The following is a 17,274-nucleotide window of genomic DNA, read 5'->3' as shown; positions in this document are numbered from 1 at the left end:
TGTCAGAGTCTTTTCCATGAATTTCTTAAAGATGAAACCCTTTTATAGGAACATTTTTGAAAAAGCATCAGAGTACACCCAGAACTGTCTGTAAATAACAAAAGACTTAAAAATGACCACGGTTAAAGATTTGATGAAATTTCATAATAATGCAATTGACAAGGAAATTTAGTTATTTCTGAGATATACATTTTAAAGCAATAACTAGAATTATGACTTATAACATTATACCAGAACATATAAGATTTTTAGGAATTTCATGTAATGTCTGAAACATTTATATTAACATTTCCATACAAATAAACCAAGAAAGTATAGTGTTAGTTGTTTTCTTTGTTTTTTTATACTGCAGGTTCTTATTTGTCATCAATTTTATACACATCAGTGTATATATGTCAATCCCAATCGCCCAATTCAGCACACCACCATCCCCACCCCACCGCGGTTTCCCCCCCTTGGTGTCCATACGTTTGTTCTCTACATCTGTGTCTCAACTTCTGCCCTGCAAACTAGTTCATCTATAACATTTTTCTAGGTTCCACGTATATGCGTTAATATACGATATTGGTTTTTCTCTTTCTGACTTACTTCACTCTGTATGACAGTCTCTAGATCCATCCATGTCTCAACAAATGACTCAATTTCATTCCTTTTTATGGCTGAGTAATATTCCACTGTATGTATGTACCACAACTTCTTTATCCATTCATCTGTTGATGAGCATGTAGGTTTCTTCCGTGACCTGGCTATTGTAAATAGTGCTACAATGAACATAGGAGTGCATGTGTCTTTTTGAATTCTAGTTTTCTCTGGGTATATGCCCAGTAGTGGGATTGCTGGATCATTTGGTAATTCTATTTTTAGTTTTTTAAGGAACCTCCATACTGTTCTCCATAGTGGCTGTATCAATTTACATTCCCACCAACAGTACAAGAGGGTTCCCTTTTCTCCACACCCTTTCCAGCATTTGTTGATTGTAGATTTTCTGATGCTGACCATTCTAACTGGTGTGAGGTGATGCTTCATTGTAGTTTTGATTTGCATTTCTCTAATAATTAGTGATGTTGACCGGCTTTTCATGTGCTTCTTGGCCATCTGTATGTCTTCATTGGAGAAATGTCTATTTAGGTCTTCTGCCTATTTTTGGATTGGGCTGTTTGTTTCTTTAATATTGGGCTGCATGAGCTGTTTATATATTCTGGAGATTAATCCTTTGTCCATTGATTCGTTTGCAAATATTTTCTCCCATTCTGAGGGTTGTCTTTTCGTCTTGTTTATGGTTTCCTTTGCTGTGCAAAAACTTTTAAGTTTCATTAGGTCCCATTTGTTTATTTTTGTTTTTATTTCCATTACTCTAGGAGATGGATCAAAAAAGATCTTGCTGTGATTTATGTCAAAGTTTGTTCTTCCTATGTTTTCCTCTGAGAGTTTGATAGTGTCCGGTCTTACATTTAGATCTCAAATCCATTCTGAGTTTATTTTTGTGTATGGTGTTAGGGAGTGTTCTAATTTCATTCTTTTACATGTAGCTGTCCAGTTTTCCCAGCACCACTTATTGAAGAGGCTGTCTTTTCTCCATTGTATATTCTTGCCTCCTTTGTCATAGATTAGTTGACCGTAGGTGCATGGGTTTATCTCTGGGCTTTCTATCCTGTTCCATTGATCTATATTTCTGTTTTTCTGCCAGTACCACATTGTCTTGATTACTGTAGCTTTGTAGTATAGTCTGAAGTCAGGGAGTCTGATTCCTCCAGCTCCATTTTTTTCCCTCAAGACTGCTTTGGCTATTCAGGGTCTTTTGTGTCTCCATACAAATTTTAAGATGATTTGTTCTAGTTCTGTAAAAAAATGCCATTGGTAATTTGATAGGGATTGCATTGAATCTGTAGATTACTTTGGGTAGTGTAGTCATTTTCACAATGCTGATTCTTCTAATCCAAGAACATGGTATATCTCTCCAACTGTTGTTATCATCTTTAATTTCTTTCATCAGTGTCTTAGAGTTTTCTGCATACAGGTCTTTTGTCTCCTTAGGTAGGTTTATTCCTAGGTATTTTATTCTTTTTGTTGCAGTGGTAAATGGCAGTGTTTCCTTAATTTCTCTTTCAGATTTTTCATCATTAGTGTATAGGAATACAAGAGATTTCTGTGCATTAATTTTGTATCCTACAACTTTACCAAGTTCATTGATTAGCTCTAGTAGTTTTCTGGTGGCATCTTTAGGATTCTCTATGTATAGCATCATGTCATCTGCAAACAGTGACAGTTTTACTTCTTCTTTTCCAATTTGTATTCCTTTTATTTCTTTTTCTTCTCTGATTGCCGTGGCTAAGGCTTCCAAAACTATGTTGAATAATATTGGTGACAGTGGACAACCTTGTCTTGTTCCTGATCTTAGAGGAAATGCTTTCAGTTTTTCACCATTGAGAATGATGTTTGCTGTGGGTTTGTCAGATATGGCCTTTATTATGTTGAGGTAGGTTCCCTCTATGCCCACTTTCTGGAGAGTTCTTATTATAAATTAGTGTTGCATTTTGGCAAAAGCTTTTTCTGCATCTATTGAGATGATCATATGGTTTTTATTCTTCAGTTTGTTAATATGGTGTATCACATTGATTGATTTGCATATATTGAAGAATCCTTGCATCCCTGGGATAAATCCCACTTGATCATGGTGTATGATCCTTTTAATGTGTTGCTGGATTCTGTTTGCTAGTATTTTGTTGAGGATTTTTGCATCTGTATTCATCAGTGATATTGGTCTGTAGTTTTCTTTCTTTGTGACATCTTTGTCTGGTTTTGGTATCAGGGTGATGGTGGCCTCATAGAATGAGTTGGGAATGTTCCTTCCTCTGTAATTTTTGGAAGAGGATGGGTGTTAGCTCTTCTCTAAATGTTTGATAGAATTCACCTGTGAAGCCATCTGGTCCTGGACTTTTGTTTGTTGAGAAGATTTTTAATCACAGTTTCAAGTTCATCACTTGTGATTGGTCTTTTCATATTTTCTATTTCTTCCTGGTTCAGTCTTGGAAGCTTATACCTTTCTAAGAATTTGTCTATTTCTTCCAGGTTGTCCATTCTGTTGGCATAGAGTTGCTTGTAGTAGTCTCTTAGGATGGTTTGTGTTTCTGCGGTGTCTGTTGTAAGTTCTCCTTTTTCATTTCTAATTTTATTGATTTGAGTTCTCTTCCTCTTTTTCTTGATGAGTCTGGCTAATGGTTTATCCATTTTGTGTATCTTCTCAAAGAACCAGCTTTAAAAAAAAAAAAAAAAAGGAACCAGCTTTTAGTTTTATTGATCTTTGCTATTGTTTTCTTTGTTTCTATTTCATTTATTTCTGCTCTGATCTTTATGATTTCTTTCCTTCTGCTAACTTTGGGTTTTGTTTGTTCTTCTTTCTCTAGATCCTTTAGGTGTAAGGTTAGATTATTTATTTGAGATTTTTCTTGTTTCTTGAGGTAGGCTTGTATAGCTATAAACTTCCCTCTTAGAACTGCTTTTGCTGCATCTCAGCGGTTTTGGATTATCGTGTTTTCATTGTCATTTTTCTCTAGGTATTTTTAAATTTCCTCTTTGATTTCTTCAGGGATCTCTTGGTTATTTAGTGATGTAGTGTGTAGCCTCCATGTGTTTGTGTTTTTTACCTTTTCTCTCCTGTAATTCATTTCTAATCCCATAGCATTGTGGTTAGAAAAGATGCTTGATATGATTTCAATTTTCTTAAATTTACTGAGGCTTGATTTTTGACCCAAGATGTGATCTATCCTGGAGAATGTTCTGTGCGCATTTGAGAAGAAAGTGTAATCTGCTGTTTTTGGATGGAATGTCCTATAAATATCAATTCTGTCTGGTCTGTTGTGTCATTTAAAGCTTCTGTTTCCTTATTTATTTTCATTTCGGATGATCTGTCCATTGGTGTAAGTGAGGTGTTAAAGTCCCCCACTATTACTGTGTTAGTGTCGATTTCCTCTTTTACAGCTGTTAGCAGTTGCTTTATATATTGAGGTGCTCCTATGTTGGGTGCATATATATTTATAATTGTTCTGTCTTCTTCTTGGATTGATCCCTTGATCATTATGTAGTGTCCTGTCCTTCCTTGTCTCTTGTAACATTCTTTAGTTTATAGTCCATTTTATCTGATATGAGTATTGCTACTCCAGCTTTCTTTTGATTTCCATTTGCATGGAATATCTTTTTCCATCCCCTCACTTTCAGTCTGTATGTGTCCCTAGGTCTGAAGTGGGTCTCTTGTAGACAGCATATAGATGGATCTTTTTTTTGTATCCATTCAGCAAGCCTGTGTCTTTTGGTTGGAGCATTTAATCCATTCACGTTTAAGGTAATTATTGATATGTATGTTCCTGTGACCATTTTCTTAATTGTTTTGTTTTTGTTTTTGTAGGTCCTTTTCTTCTCTTGTGTTTCCCACTTAGGGAAGTTCCTTTAGCATTTGTTGTAGAGCTGGTTTGGTGGTGCTGAATTCTCTTAGCTTTTGCTTGTCTGTAAAGCTTTTGATTTCTCCATCAAATCCAAATGAGATCCTTGCTGGGTAGAGTAATCTTGGTTTTTCCCTTTCATCACTTTAAGTATATCATGCCACTCCCTTCTGGCTTGTAGAGTTTCTGCTGAGAAATCACCTGTTAACCTTATGGGAGTTCCCTTGTATGTTATTTGTCATTTTTCCCTTGCTGCTTTCAATAATTTCTTTGTTTTTAATTTTTGCCAATTTGATTACTGTGTGTCTTGGCATGTTTCTCCTTGGGTTTATCCTGTATGGGACTTGCACTTCCTGAACTTGGGTGGCTATTTCCTTTCCCATGTTAAGGAAATTTTTGACTTTAATCTCTTCAAATATTTTCTCGGGTACTATCTCTCTGTCTTCTCCTCCTGGGACCCCTATAATGTGAATGTTCTGCGTTTAATGTTGTCCCAGAGGTCTCTTAGGCTGTCTTCATTTCTTTTCATTCTTTTTTCCTTATTCTGTTCTGCAGCAGTGAATTCCACCATTCTGTCTTCCAGGTCATTTATCTGTTCTTCTGCCTCAGTTATTCTGCTATTGATTCCTTCTAGTGTAGTTTTCATTTCAGTTATTGTATTGTTCATCTCTCTTTGTTTGTTCTTTAATTCTTCTAGGTCTTTCTTAAACATTTCTTGCATCTTCTCGATCTTTGCCTCCATTATTTTTCCAAGGTCCTGGATCATCTTCACTTTCATTATTCTGAATTGCTTTTCTGGAAGGTTGCCTATCTCCACTTCATTTAGTTGTTTTTCTGGGGTTTATCTTGTTCCTTCATCTGGTACATAGCCCTCTGCCTTTTCATTTTGTCTGTCTTTCTGTGAATGTGGTTTTTGTTCCACAGGCTGCAGGATTGTAGTTCTTGCTTCTGCCATCTGCCCTCTGGTGGATGAGGCTATCTAAGAGGCTTTTGCAGGTTTCCTGATGGGAGGGACTGGTGGTGGGTAGAGCTGGGTGTTACTCTGGTGGGCAGAGCTCATTAAAACTTTAATCCACTTGACTGCTGATGGGTGGGGCTGGGTTCCCTCCCTGTTGGTTGTTTGGCCTGAGGTAACCCAACACTGGAGCCTACCTGGGCTCTTTGGTGGGGCTAATGGCAGACTCTGGGAGGGCTCACACCAAGGAGTACTTCCCAGAACTTCTGTTGCCAGTGTCCTTGTCCCCACAGTGAAACAGAGCCACCCCCCGCCTCTGGAGGAGACCCTCCAACACTAGCAGGTAGGTACGGTTCAGTCTCCTATGGCGTCACTGCTCCTTCCCCTGGGTCCCGATGGGCACACTGCTTTGTGTGTGCCCTCCAAGAGTGGAATCTCTGTTTCCCCCAGTCCTGTCAAAGTCCTGTGGTCAAATCCCACTAGCCTTCAAAGCCTGATTCTCTAGGAATTCCTCCTCCCACTGCTGGACCCCCAGGTTGGGAAGCCTGATGTGGGGCTCAGAACCTTCACTCCAGTGGGTGGACTTCTGTGGTATGAGTGTTCTCCAGTTTGTGAGTCACCCACTCAGCAGTTATGGGATTTGATTTTATTGTGATTGCAACGCTCCTACTGTCTCATTGTAGCTTCTCCTTTGTGTTTGGATGTGGGATATCTTTTTTGGTGAGTTCCAGTGTCTTCCTGTCGATGACTGTCCAGCAGCTAGTTGTGATTCTTGTGTTCTCACAAGAGGGAGTGAGAGCACGTCCTTCTACTCAGCCGTCTTGGTTCAGGCTCCCATAGGTACCTTTTAAAATGAATTATTTCATACATATCAAAAAAAGTATATAACATATGTATGTTTTATGGAATAATAAAGCAAACACTTCTTTGTACTCACCTCCCTAACATAAGGAAAAGATCATTACTATTACCTTTGAGGCTCACTGCATGCCCCTTCCCAGTCATATCACCCTCCTGCCCAACCTTTGGTAACTATAATACTGAATTTTGTGTTTTTGCTTTCTTTTGCTTTATGATTTTATTACCTATTTAAGTATCCCCAAATGATACATTATTTTGTTTTAGATGTTTTTTAAACTTCATGTAATGGACTCAGGTTGAATGGAGTCTTTACAACATATTTTTTAAAATTCAATATTGTAAGGTTCATCCATATAATCTTAAGTATATTAATACAGATATATGTTATGCCTTTGAATAAATATAGCACATTTATCTGTTCTCCAGTTAATGAACATTTGGGTTTGTTTCCAGTTTTCTACTATTTCGAACAATGCTGCTGTGAACATGTCTCTTAGTGTACATACTGTAAGAGTGTTTTCCTAGGGAATCATATCTAGAAGTGGAACAACTCAGAAAGGTATACACATCCACAACTTATAGATAATTCCAGATTGTTTCCAAGCAGTGTTATAAGTATTCTTTTTGCCCCACATGCTCACCAACATGTGGTAGTGCTGGTCTTCTGTGCCAGTTTGGTGTATGTGAAATATATTTACATTTTGGTTTTACACGGTACCATGTAAGTAGAGTTTTAAAAAATATTTAGAAATCAAGGCAGTGTGGTTTTTTTTGTTTCCTTTTAATGCAGAAATTGAGATTAGGACTTGGAATAAACATTGTTTACAAAAGTGTCTAAAAGGAAATCTTTTTGGTATTCTGGAGCTACTCTGCCTCATTGAATAAAACTAGTATGTTAAATTACACATGTATGGTTTAGACGTCAGAGCAGTAATTGTGCTTATTAAACAGAATGATAGTAAGCTGTTTCTGAGTGACTGTACTAAGGACACTTGCTGTGGGTCCTTTTCGGCCTCCCCAACTTTTAGTTGCTAAAAGTTCCAACAAGCTTTAAAGACTCATGTTAGATGAGAGTAATGGTGACCAGCTGTGTTAAAACATAGGCACCTACTGCAGAAAATTTTGAAACTTACTACAAGTGTTAAATGAAGACTAAGGAAGAGAGGCGGGAAAAAAGGTTGGAGAGAATCAGTTGAGCAGTTTGTGGGAAGACAAAACAATTCTTTGGGAAAGGAAAGAAAAATGTGATTAGTATTTTACCCTAGCAACATCAGCATAGATAATTGTAAGTTAACAGTAACACGGAATTCTTAACAATATACAGAACATTCCCATTTTTGATCTCATTTAATGATAATGCTAGGAGAAATGTATCATTTACCACTGCTTTATTGATAAAGAGACAAAAGGTAAGGGAGGTGAAAGAAGTTGACACCCATGGGGTAAGTGACAGAGAAGTGGTGCATCCTCAGGGCTCTTCTTCTCAAGCTCACAGTTCTTTTGCTTCATACTTTTCTTACTCCTGAGTGTCACAGCTGCAGTTTCTCCTGAGGGTAATGTCTGTCAACAAGCACTGCTCCTCTGTCTTCTGAGCACTCTGATGTCCTGGTAAGGACTAAAAAGAAAAAGCCGAATTCCTGCTCAGGAGCTTACAGTCTAATGGAATGATGAAAAAGACTGATATGTAACAAGAAGAGATCAAAATGGTTTCTAATTAAATGCTAGACTGTGCAGTACAAATCTGTTCTAGTTGTAAATCAGAAATCAAGGGCACTTTCCAGAATGGAAAAAAAAGTGTGAAAATTGAAAGTTAAAGTTACTTTCAAAATTCTAATTGAGTTTTCTTTTAAGAAAAACACTTTCATTCTGGTATTTAAGGTATTACTAATTTGTCTGGTAACTTCAAGTAGCCACGCAATGTAACACGGATGTACATATAATGAAAAAACAAAAACATTTTTAAAGATTACTACCCAAATGTAAAATACAGTTTTTTCCTTTTCTGGTCTTTGGTTAGTTAAGGACTCATTTAGTTATGAGTAGGACTCATGGAAAACATTTAGTTTCCTATATTTCTATACTTTTATTAATATCCCTCCATAATTTTCATTTGGCTGTGGTCTAAAGAATTCATGGACATTTAAAAAACAAATTTTAACAGTTTTTCTGAATTGATACATCGTTAGTGTCAGATTGCCTTCACAATCTCAGATACTAAGCTTCTAACTAGTTATAGTTCCTGATAATTTGCTTTTATATAGAGCTAATTCCATTGTATTTGAACTTGAGTTTTCTTTTCTTCAAGCCATTTTATTGATTTCTTGGGAGTCAATAAAAACTTCTAAGTGAGAACTTTGGGGCTTCTGCATCTGTCATGAAACTGTTCAGGTGAGTAGGTGTTTGAGTAGGGGTACAACCAATAACAGCCTGAAGCCAGACCAGTATAACCTCAGCTAAAGCCCAGTCATTGCTAAAGCCTGGGAAGACCAATGTGTTGTAATACACACATCTGTAGCCAGTGTCCTTAATATACTGGCTTCATGTCTCAAGACTCCCTTCTGTAAATATGCAGCTTAAGAAATTCATTATCATTCTGCCCCAGAAGAGAGAATCTCAAAATTAACTTATTCCCTCATTTTAAGTAAAGTTGGCTAAATAATAATGACATATTTATAATTAGTGGCTTTTTGAGAAGGATGATGATAATGCACATTATACTTCAGAGTTACCATTTTGTAGGTCTTTTAAAAACAAAAACTCAATAGGCTTCCTCTGCCTGGAGACTGTACAAATGGTACCATTTTGTCATTGGCTCCTAGCTGCCAGCCCAAGATGACATAAAGTCAGCCAAAGAGAGTAAACTTAAGTTGATAGCATATGCAATGTGTTTCAGAGCTATTATTTTTGAATAGATATCAGAAAACTTCTTTTTTGAGGGTTGGGGGAAAAGGGTTTGGAGGGACTACTATTATGAAGATCCATTGAGCTGCTTTAGTATTGTACTAGTTAGTATCTTAAACCAAAGAGCAAGATTCCATTTTAATCTCCTTTTCCATGAATTTTTAACTTTGTTCATTAAAAAAAAACCTCTCCATTGAAATATTATTAGGCAAACATTTATTATAACACCTTTCACAAATTGTATTATTGTTTGATCCTCATAATCTGATGAGGTACTTAGAGCAAATATAAAATTATCCCTATTCTTTTGAATAAGAAAACAGGTTCAGAGAGATTAAGTGACTTGGATGTTAGTTCAGCAGAGCCACGATTTGAAACTAGGTCATTACTTCTGAGTCTGTGCCTTTTCCCACTATACTTGAGTGCTTTCTGCTTCACAGAATTATAACATGAATATTTACTTCTCATATTTTTCATTCAAAAGTGCATTGATTTTGTAAATTAAGGCATTTCTGCCCATATTCCTGGTTTTCAGACACTTTCATCCATAAAGAGCTCCCTTTGAAAGCTTTTGTGAACATCTTTTATCTCATCTTTCAAAGAAGAATAAATGACTGGTCATTAAATGACTGACCAATAAGTGCCTGGTCAGATTCCTGTTCCAGGGAAACTGATTAGAAAAGATGCACAGGTACCAGTGTGCTCACAGCTTTCTTACAGTTACACATATTATTGTGTAGAGCCTCTTCAGCATGATGCCCAGATGACCTTTTCACCAAGCCAAATGTGAAGTCCTGGATCCCAACCTCAAAACCCATAATCTCGTCTTCTCCAATGAGTAGAGAGGTAAATGTAAAATAGGTAGATTTCTACAGATGAAACATCCTTAAAACAAGTTCTAAAGACACTGATGGCTTTCAAATTTCCCAGAATCTTTATATCCAATATGGTTGAACTCTTCTCAGAAAAAGAAACCTATTTGAATTGCAAAATTTTAAAGATGTCTTAAAATAGGTGACCTTTAAGGTACACTTGAAACTTGAAACTGATACTTGAACACACCTTCACCATCTGATTTGATATTGTCAACATGTATGAGGAATTAGAGCTCTAGTAAGTTTGCAGTAGTTGTCTCAAAATAATATTAATATAATTCTACATGATGGATTATTTTTTCCTATTAGATTAAACTTCACATTAGAACAGGATTTTTCAGCCTCAGCACTACTGACATTTTGAACTGGGTAATTCTTTATTGTTGGGGGACATTCTGTTCACTGTAGGCTATGTAGCAACATCCTTGGCGATCAATCATTGATCTTTTTGTCTCTATGGATTTGCCTATTCTGGAAATTTCACATAAATGGTATGCAATAAGTGGCCTTTTGTGTCTGCCTTCCTGCAATTAGAATGTTTTCAAGGTTCATCTGTGTTGTCACATTTTAACAGTACTCCATTCCTTTTTATGACTAAATAATATTCCATTATATGACTATACCACATTTTGTTTATCCTCTCATCAGCTGATAGACATTTAGGCTGTTTCCACTTTCTGACTATTGTGAATAATGTTGTTACAAACATTCGTGTATAAGTTTTTGTGTGGACATATGTTTTTTATTTCTCTTTCATAGATACCTAGGAGGGGCATTAATAGATACCTATGTTTAACCTTTTGAGGAACTGCCAAACTTTTGCACAGTGGCTATACCATTTTCCAGTTCCACAAACAACATATTAGAATTCTAATTTCTCCACATCCTTGCCCATACTTGTTATTCTCTGTCTTTTTTATAAGGGCCGTCTGAGTGGGTGTGTGTATCTCATTGGGGCTTTGATTTGCATTTCTCAAATGACAAATGAAATTGAACATATTTTCAAGTGCTTCTTGGCCATTTGTATATCTTTGGAGAAATGTCTGTTCAAATTATTTGCATGTTTTTTAATTGGGTTGTCTTTTTATTGTTGTTTATAAGAGTTGTTTATATGTTCTGAATACTAGACTCTTATCAGATACATGATATGCAGATATTTTCTCCCATTCTGTGGTTTTGCTTTCAGTCTCCCTCAGAATGGGAGAAATGTCCTTTCATTTTCTTGATCGTGTTATTTGAGTCACAGATGTTTTTCATTTTAATGAAGTCCAATTTATTTTTTCTTTGCTTGTGCTTTTGTTGTCATATCTTTAAAATAAAGTTGCCTAATCCATGGTCACAGATTTTTCACCTGTGTTGCCTTTTAAGAATTTTATACTTTCAGCACTTACATTTAACTCTTTGATCTGTTTTAAGTTAATTTTTGTATATAGTATGAGGTAGGTATCAAAACTTTATTCTTTTACATATGGATACCTAGTTGTCCTACCACCACTATTTGTTGAAAAAACTAATCTCTCCATTGAATGACTTCAATACCCTGGTTGAAATCAACTGACCAACCATAAATGTATGGGTTTATTTCTGGACAGTCAATTCTATTCCATCAGTCTACATGCCTGATTTTATGCCAGTGCTACACTGTTTTTTTTTACTATTTTTTCATACTAAGTTTTGAAATTGGGAATATGAGCCCTCCAACTTTGTTCTTTTTTCAAAATTATTTTGGCTATTCTGTGTTTCTTGCAAATCCACATGAATTTTAGGATCAGCTTGTCCATTTCCTAAAAATGGCAGTTGGAATTTTGATAGAGATTGCATTGAACCTGTAGATCACTTTGGGGTATATTGCCATCTTAACAGTATTAAAAGTCTTCCAGTTCATGAACACATGATATCTTTCCATTTGTGCAGATTTTTAATTTCTTTACAGTGTTTTGTAGTTTTCAGTATACAACTCTTGTGCTTCTTTGGTTAAATTTATTCCTAAGTATTTTATTCTTTTTGAAGCTGTTGTAAATTTGTTTTTTGTGTTTGTTTTTAGTTTCTTTTCAGATTGTTCATTGCTACAGTATAGTTATGCAACTGATATGTTGTGTTATTTTGTATCCTGCAACTGCTGAATTTGTTTATTAGCTCTAGCAAGTTTTTTGGGTAGATTCTTTAAGATTTGCTATACATAAAATCCTGTCATTTCCAAGTAGAAATAGTTTTGTTTCTTCCTTTCCAATCTGGATTATTTTTACTTGTTTCCTGCCTAATTGCCCTAACTAGAACCTCCAGTGTAATGCTAAATAGCAGTGGTGAAAGTGGGCATGTTGTATTGGTCCTGAACTCAGAGGGAAAACTTATAGTTTCAGTATGTTGTTAGCTTTGGGTTTTTCATAGATATCCTGTATCAGATTGAAAAAGTTCCCTCTTTTTCTAGTTTGTTAAGTATTTTTATCATGAAAGGGTGCTGGATTTTGTCAAACACCTTTTCTGCATCTATTGAGAAGATTATGTGGTTTTGCTTTCAGTCTCTTGTATAGTTTATTATATTAATTGATTTCATACACTGAACGAACCTTGTGTTCCTGGGATTACTCTCACTTGGTTATGGTTTATAACAGTTTTTGTATGCATCTAGATTTAGTTTGCCAGTATTTTGTTGAGGATTTTGCACTTATCTTTGTAAGGGATATTGTTCTGTAGTTTCATTGTAATATATCTGTCTGGCTGTGATATTGTGATACTGGCCTCAGACCAAGTTAGGAAGTGTTCCCTCCTCTCCTGTTCTTAATTCTTCCTTAAACAGTTGGTTAAATTCACCAGCTAAGCCATCTGGGCTTTGTTGGAATTTTTTTGATTACTAACTTAATCTCTTTACTTATTATAGGTCTATGATATTTTCTGTTACTTTTTGAGACAGTTTTGGTAGTTTCTAGAAATGTATCCATTTCATCCAGGTTATCTCATTGGTTTGGTATACAGTTGTTCATTGTATTCCTTTATAATCCTTTTTATTGTTCTAAGGTCAGTAGTAATGTTCTCACTTTCATTTCTGATTCTAGTCATTTAAGTCTTCTCTTTTTTTTCTTGGTCAATCTAGCTATAAAGTTTTTATTGATTTTTCATTGAAGCAACTTTGGGTTTTGTTGATCTTTTCTATTGTTTTTCTATTCTCTACTTCATTTATTTCCACTCTAGTCTTTATTATTCCTTTATTTATGCTTCTTTGTTTTCTAATTTCTTAAGGTGGGAGATAAAGCTATTGATTTCAGTTCTTCTTTATAAGGTAAACATTTACAGCTATAAATTTCCCTCTTAGCACTGCTTTTGCTGCATCCCATAAATTTTGGTATGTTTTATATTTTGTTTTCATTTATCTCAAGGTATTTTTTCATTTCTCTTGTGATTTTTTTTTCTTTCTTTAACTCACTAATTATTTGGAATGTTTAATTTATATATATCTGTGAATTTTCCAAATTTTCTTCTGTTAATTTCTAACTTCATTCTGTTGTGGTCAGAGAACATAATTTGTATGATTTCAGCCTTTTAAATTTTATTTGACTTGTTTTATGGCCTAATGTATTATCTATCCTAGAGAATGTTCCATGTGCACTTAACAAGAATTAATATTATTCTTTTGTAGTGTTTTTCTTTTGGAATGTTTTACAGATGTCACTTAGATTTAATTGTTATAGGGTGTGTTCAAGTGTCTATTTCCTTGCTAAATTTCTTTCTAGTTCTATTATTGAAAGTGGGGGTATTAAAATTTCCAACTAATATTACTAGGTTATTTCTCTTTTGTTAGGTTTTGCTTCATATTATTGTTTGGTGCATATATGTTTATATTTGTTACTCACTTTTATCATTATACACTGTCCATCTTTGTCTCTGGAGACAATTTTTGTGTTGTCTGTTTTATCTGTTATTAGTATAGCCACTCATGTGTGCTGTTTGAATGGAATATCTTTTTCCATCTTTTTATTTTCAGTTTATTTCTGTCTTTAAATCTGAGTCTCTGTAGACAGCATATAGTTGGATCATTTTCTTAAATCCATTCTGCTGTCCTCTGCCTTTTGAGAGTTTAATCTGTTGATATTTAATATAATTACTGGTAAGGAGGACTCTTGCTCCTTAGTTCCTCCATTACTATCTTCTTTTGTATTAAAGTTTTCTAGTGTGATAATTTTAATTTGCTTGTCATTTCTTTTACTCTAGTTTTTGAGTTATTTTCTTACTGGCTGCCCTGGAGATTACATATTGTCTCCATATATCTCTATATTAGATTGTCTGTTCTTGTTACAGATTTCATCTTTATATATTGTGTGCCTGTCCACCTAGATTTATAATTACTGTTGATGCAGCTGTCTTTTCAATAAGAAAGGGAAAAGGAGTTATAAACAAAAGATACATTTACACTGTCTTGTGCATTTACTTATGTAGTTACCTTTCCTTGTACTTTATTTCTTCATGTGTATTTGAGTTACTGTGTGATGGCTTTTCATTTCAGCCTGAAGAACTCTCATTAGCATTTGTTGGAGGGCAGGTTTGCTAATGATGAACTGCTTTAGTTTTTGTTATTTGGGAATGTATTAATTTCTCCTTCATTTTTGAAGGATTGTGTTGCCAGATATAGAATTCTTGACTAACTCTGAATTCTTATAGCACTTTGAATATGTAATCCTACTGTCTTCTGGCCTGCCCCTGCATAGATTCTGATGAGAAATCACTTGTTAGTCTTATTAAGAATCACTTGAACATAATGAGTTGCTTCTTTCTTGCTGCTTTCAAGAGTCTGTCTTTAGCTTTTGATAGTTTATGATGTGCCTATGTGTGGATCTTTTTCCATCTATTCTTTTGGAGTTTGTTGGGCTTCTTGGATATTTTTCATAAAATTTGGCATATTTTTGGCCACTATTTGTTTAAATATTCTTGCTGCTCCCTTCTCTCCTCCTCATGTGACTCCCATTATGCATATGTTGGTGTATTTCATGGTGTCCCACAGGTCTCTGAGCCTCTGTTTGGTGTTTTTGTTTGTTTTTTTTTCCATTTCAAGTTTACTGATTCTTCTGCCTGTTCACATCTGCTTTTGAGCCCCAATAGTGAATTCTTCATTTCAGTTATTATTCTTTTTTGTGCCAAAATTTCCATTTGGTTCATAATATCTCTTTATTAATCTACTCAATTTAATGACACATTTTTGTTTTTACTTTCCTTTAAGTTCTTCAGACATAGTTTACTTTATGTCATGGAACACAGTTAAAATAGCTTTGTCTAGAAAGATCAACATCTAGGCTTCCTCAGTCAGCTTCTATTCTTTTCTCCTGTGCATGTGCCATACTTTCTTATTTCTTTACATACCTTGTAATTTTTTTTGAAAACTGGATATTTCAAATATTACAATATGGAACCTCTTCCCCCTTTGCAGTGTTTGTTGTTTTCAATGTGTATTGTAGATGTTGTTTGTTTAGTGACTGTTTGAACTAATTCTGTAAAAGTTGTATTCTTTGTCCATTGTGGACCCTGAAGTCTCTGTTCTATTTGCTTAGTGTCAATTAATGATTGAACAGTGGTTTCATTAAATATCTGGAAACAAAATTTTCCAATCTTTGCCCAGGGGCTCAGTGTGTGTGTTAGGGTGAGCCTTTAACTTTTAACTTCTGGAGTTTACAACTCTGCCTTAGCCTTTACTTGCAGCTTCCATAGAGCTTCAAGGTCAATAGGAGGTGAAATCCTAGGGCCTTCTTAGATCTTTCCTGAGGCCATGCATTTGGCCTTCTAGATTTCCAGAATATGTCAGACCTTTTCAAACCTCCAGGCTTTCCTTCTAAGCTTTCTGGTTAGTTTATTGTTTGCCCCCAACTGTTATCCATCACCTCAAGCAACAGCAGACTAAGACATTAGCATGAACATTGCCAACAAACCACTCTTTTTGAGGTGGTCTTCTAGGGAGCCAGTAGAATGGTCAGAACAAATAATTAGAATTCTTTGCAAATAAGGTTCATTTTACTACCTCTGGTACTAGGAATGTGGGCTGTTATTTTCGTGACTACTGCTAAGCTGGAGAGTAGGGGATGGGACTGGGTAAGTTAAAAACACCACAAAGTTTGCTATTCTTAACCAAGAATCAGTGGCGGGGCTGGTGGGGGGGGTGTTGGAATAAGCATTGTCTGGGTTGCTGCAAGTCTTTGAGGGTTCCAAAAACATTGGTTCTGACCGTTTGTGCCTTTTTATTTTTTGCTCCTATGGGGGGTGGAATCTGGAGTTCCTTGCTCCTCCATTTTTGCTAATTTCACTCTCTTTTTTAAAATTTTTATTGGAGTGTAGTTGATTTACAACGTTGTGTTAGTATCTGCTGTACAGCAAAGTGAATAAGTTATACATACACATATATCCACTCTTTTTTAGATTCTTTTTCCAGATAGATCATTACAGAGTGGTAATTTCACTCTCTTATATTAAAAGTGCTTTTTGTAAAACCCAAATGTTTTTTTTCTGAAGTCTCTCCAATTCTGAATAATGGAAAATACTATCAGGGCCCTTTGGTTTGGAAAATGAATTCATATTCGCCAAAAGCCAGCATTAGAACTCTTGCAAACTGTTTTACTGTTGGTCTTAACTTTATAATCTGTCGTCTTGTATATTGGCTACTACACAAGTGGTCCTGAACTGTCACAAGTTCAACTTTGGAACAAATGAGCTTTTTTGTAAAGAATTTGCAGTTGTTTGAAAAGTACATATTTATGCCTTTTCCACCAAACTGCTTTTCTTGGGAAACCTAGAAAATTCTTATAGCAGCTGACAAACATTTCAAGCCACTCTATGGTGGTACTGCCCACCATCCAAAAGTTTCAGTAGTAGTGTCATCTTTATCTGTATGGTGGTATTTGAGCAACTGATTGATTTAGTAGTGTTTTTCAGACTATTCTGAATAACTTTCACGAACTATAGTGGTAACTCCAGGAGATGGGGTCTAACACAGAGAAATCTACCCAGGTTTTATTACATATCTTATCTCCAGTGAAGCTCTTCTTTGAAGAAAGAGTTCTAGGGTTTTAAAATTTATTTCAAATGCCATTTGTTATATTATACTTTAATGTAATTTTAGTGAAATTAATTGAAAATAGAAAAAATTATGGTGCTGATTTAGGAATTTAAATGTTGGGTTTCTATATTTAATAAAATTAGGACAGTGATAGAAATTGTGACTGTGCACCAAATAGTCAATCTCTGGCTTTACCTGTGTGCTCCTTACACT

At 35.3% G+C, this 17,274-nt stretch overlaps 1 protein-coding gene across 20 annotated transcripts in view; it reads left to right on the top strand.

Annotated features, from left to right (window-relative positions):
* NR3C1 (nuclear receptor subfamily 3 group C member 1) overlaps positions 1-17,274 on the top strand; it is a 740,177-nt gene that overhangs the window by 632,955 nt on the left and 89,948 nt on the right. The window lies entirely within an intron of this gene.

Source organism: Kogia breviceps, chromosome 4, assembly GCF_026419965.1.
Source record: "Kogia breviceps isolate mKogBre1 chromosome 4, mKogBre1 haplotype 1, whole genome shotgun sequence".
NCBI lineage: Eukaryota > Metazoa > Chordata > Mammalia > Artiodactyla > Physeteridae > Kogia > Kogia breviceps.
This window is presented reverse-complemented; position numbering and strand designations above follow the sequence as displayed.